The sequence below is a fragment of the Ochlerotatus camptorhynchus genome, unplaced genomic scaffold, assembly GCF_037179485.1.
Source record: "Ochlerotatus camptorhynchus isolate MF236.1 unplaced genomic scaffold, CSIRO-AGI_Acam_v1.1 ptg000815l, whole genome shotgun sequence".
NCBI classification, from domain to species: domain Eukaryota; kingdom Metazoa; phylum Arthropoda; class Insecta; order Diptera; family Culicidae; genus Ochlerotatus; species Ochlerotatus camptorhynchus.
This window is the reverse complement of record NW_027041278.1, coordinates 11,393-15,544: the sequence shown is the minus strand read 5'-3', so window position 1 is coordinate 15,544 and position 4,152 is coordinate 11,393. Positions and strand designations below refer to the sequence as shown.

The 4,152-nt window shown below is 43.5% G+C and overlaps 1 pseudogene; it reads left to right on the top strand.

Annotated features, from left to right (window-relative positions):
* Nucleotides 1–1,009: 1,009 nt before the first annotated feature.
* On the top strand, nt 1,010–1,716 carry LOC135715127 (histone H1-like; annotated as a pseudogene).
* Nucleotides 1,717–4,152: the final 2,436 nt, after the last annotated feature.

Here is a 4,152-nt window from a genome sequence, read left to right as displayed (position 1 = left end):
CCGACAATAGCAAAGTGAGGGGGTGCGACGCGAACACAGGCGTTGTAACCATAGCACGGCGATTGTGTAAATGCTTCGTCAACCCGCAGGAGTACCAACTGGCACATTGGAATCGACGCCAGTAAAGTACTAATTACGGCATACTGGACACGGCATGGAATAATGGACACGATATAGCACAATGGATTGGATACCCCGCTACAGGACTGACAGTCGTGCTATTCTGCTCCCTGAGTAAAGAAGGGTGACACCTTTTTGAAATGGCGAGTGGACTAATAGTGCGGCTGCTCTCTTCCCGGTAAAACCTTGGCAGGCCTGCGGATACGTTCAAAACTCGTCACCAATTGGCGGTTGGTGAGTAGTAGGGTCAGATGTAACACTTACGCCGATCTGGCTCTGGACACGGCCCCCATGAAGGACCGTGTCAACCCTAGCTTGGCCTCCCTGCTTGCATAGATAACCATGGCATCACGATAGGAGACTACATACAACGAGTGGAGATAGCGGCTCGCATCAGAATGCAGAAAATCGGAGAAAAAAAATGAAGAAAATGAAAAAAAAAAAACAAAAAGTTGGAAAGGTTGTATACTAGATACGACCGCAGGGTTGGCGTTGGATAACGTCTGTTATGTGTTGTACTTAATTGTGTATATTATATTTTAGGAATATTCCTTAATAACTCTTTTGCGAAAGTTTGGTGGCCCTGAAAAGGGGCGTTTTGTTGGGCTGATGTTGTTAGGTTTGCTCTACTCTGTCGCTGACCTCAGCCATTTTTGGTACTGGTGAGCTGATACCTTAACTATTTATCTTTAAAATTCCGATAACAGCTTATTTGATTATGCAAAGATAAATACCTTGATTAACATTTTTAAACTGTGTTACCGGAAAATATCAATATATTTCGTGAACAATCAACAATTCAACATTCGCGCTTATCTCTCTAGCACAGACTTCAAAATTTTACATAGGTCTGCTGTCTCTTACCGACTAATCCAAACAGTGTATCTACCTTATTCAAGCCGAAATGTCTGAAGTTGCAACCGTAGCCGCTGCTGCAGCACCAGCTGCCATTTTGCCAGCCAAGACGAAGAAGCCAAGGGCCCCGAAGGGACAGGGCAAACCCAAGAAGCCATCGACCCATCCCCCGGTGAACGAAATGGTTGTTGCCGCCATCAAAACCCTGAAGGAAAGCAACGGATCGTCGCTGCAGGCCATCAAGAAGTACATCGCTGCCAACTACAAGTGCGACGTTGCCAAGCTAGCCCCGTTCCTTAAGAAGTCTTTGAAGAATGGCGTCGAGAAAGGAACGATTATCCAAACCAAGGGAATCGGTGCATCGGGATCATTCAAGTTGGACGCTGAAGCCAAGAAAGCCACCACTGAGAAGAAGCCAAGAAAGCCGCCACTGAGAAGAAACCGAAGAAGGCTGCCGGCGAGAAAAAGGTCAAGAAAGCTACCGGAGCGAAGAAGCCAGCCGGTGATAAGAAAGCCAAGAAGCCTGTTGCTAAAGCTGCCAAGAAGCCAGCTGGTGAGAAGAAAGCTAAGGCTGCCGTTGCCAAGACCGCGAAGAAGGCCGGAGGCGTGAAGAAGGCTGCTACTCCCAAGCAAAAGGCCACCAAGCCCTCGAAGACCGCTGCCAAGAAGCCAAAGACCCCGAAGCCGAAGAGAACCGCCCCAACCAAGAAAGCGGCCCCGAAGAAGGTCGTCAAGAAGTAAACTTCGAACGTGTTGTTGATGTTCAACGACACAGAATTACCCAAAACAGTCCTTTTCAGGACTACCAATAATGCAGTTAAAGAGTTCTGTTTCAAGAATTTCGACATCACATTTATTTATTAATCATATCATTAATCGACATAATTCATCAACATAGGTTTCATTTAATATTGCAACATGTGCAGAACTTAAAAATGTGCCAGTGATGCAATATTTCTATATGGAATAAGAAGAAACGGAGTTATTTCCAAAATGGGAAAATTCCACTACCTTTAAAATTAACCCGATGACCATAATTGAAGTCACTAAAACCGAAATCAGTAATAATATGCTGGAAACATGACCAAAATTTCTTTCATTGTATGTAGCAGACCGTGCCACATTCATCCAAATGACTTTATCCACAAATTATGAAATATTTGAAAATTTAATAACACAAAATCTTCGAATTAGGAACCACAATCAATTTGTATTTCTATGCTGGAAATTTTATGAAGCTTTCCATTTCCATTGGACTGAATCGTTGTTTCCTTTTATTCTATCAAAAATAAACAGTACAAGTTGTAAGTTACAAGAGTGTTATAGGTTTACTATTTTGAGTTTTGACAATGACAACCCTGCGATGCACGACCTAAATTTTAGTAGCCAATAGTTAAGGAACCTAGCGATGAGTAATATTGGCTCATGGTTTCCTGTAGAAAATCTCAAAAATCAGCCAGAAAATGAAATTACTTTACTCTAAGTAGGAGTAGTACCAATGAATGTGTGTCCAATATTTACTTTTCTCAGTAAGTTTATCCTGGACAAACATGAGACATTTTCTCATTGCTGAGTTCCTGCACTTACAACAAGCTAACTTCATTCCGTATCGAGCGCGAGCCAGTTAACAGCGTCCTGGTCTCTTCTTACGACACTCGTTTTTTACCGCGTTTCCATCGCTATCGTTGTTGAAAAAAAGTGTTCAGGTGAATCGCGCACGGTTTTCGGAAGCAGCTATCGTAAGCTGAGTCTTACGTATAGACTGTTCACCTTTACCCCAGTGATCGATCATCATCAAATCATCACCATCATCATCGCATCATCTCCGTCAATAGCCGCAGCGTAGCAGCAGCAAACGGAATACCTAGCTGCACCGGCTTATAGGTTGTTTACACAACCGGCATAAGTATAGTACAATACATTTTGCAAGTCCATTGCCTCCCTATTGTAGTTTTGTTTTGCCTCGTGGCGCGTGGTTCTGTCTCTCACCCCTGGTAAGGGAGTATGGTTCATAGTGAGACAACTTGTTGCAACTAGATAAAAGTTTTTTTTTCGATTTTTTCGCTTTAATTTGCTTGTACGCCGTGCAAAAAATTTAATTACTAGTAATTAAAATTAATAAATTGGAGAAGGTTTTTATTTTTTTCCTTCTTAAGCGGTTGCGCACCGCTTTTGCGCAACACTTATGGCATCTTCCGATGCCAACGTTGCGCGAACCAGGTATTACCAACCACTTTCGAAAGGACCATGGGTTGTCTTTTTTCGGCCTAAAAATAAACCCTTGAAAACTCTCGATATTTCGAGACACTTGCTGCGTAAGTATCCGAGAATCTTGGTACATAAGGAGAGATTCAACAAACTGCGTGTAAAAGCACCGAATTATGATGTAGCAAATAAAATTGCTGATCACGAGTTGTTTAGTGTTGAGTACAACATCTACATCCCTTCTCGAGATGTGGAGATAGAAGGCGTGGTCTCCGACGCGAGTCTGTCTGTCGAGGACTTGAAACGTGCCTCGGGTTGTTTTAAAAACAGAAAAGTCACAAGCGAGCTTGTAAAGATACTGGATGTTAGGCAACTGCATTCAGTGTCTTTACAAGATGGCAAGAAAGTCTATCAGCATTCAGACTCGTTTCGGGTGACTTTCGCTGGTTCAGTTCTCCCAAACTTTGTCAAAGTTGGTGGTGCTTTTTTTCCGGTGCGGTTGTTTGTACAGAGGGTTTATAACTGTACCAACTGCAAAAGGCTAGGACACTCGGCCAGCCATTGCGGCAACAAAACTCGTTGTGGCAAATGTGGTGAAAACCACAAAAAGGATTCTTGCCACAAAGAATCAGTAAAATGCGCGTACTGTGGCGAGAATCCTCACCCCTTGCAGGAGTGCCCGATGTACAAGCAGCACTCCGATAAAGTGCAGCGTTCAATCTCAGGACGCTCCAAGCAGACATATGCTCAAATGGTGAAGGCTGCATCAGCCGTCCAAGATGCAAACCAATTTTCGATTTTGTCAGCTGAAGAATCGGACTCTGACTCATCCGTTGAAGGTGATTCTACGGTGGTACACGCACCTTCAAAAATGGACGGATCCTCAAAAAGAAAATGCCCCTCCCCGAAAGTGCGCCGTAAGAAAACTAAAGTCACCTCCAGAAGATTGGCAAATTCCCAGGGTAATGGGGA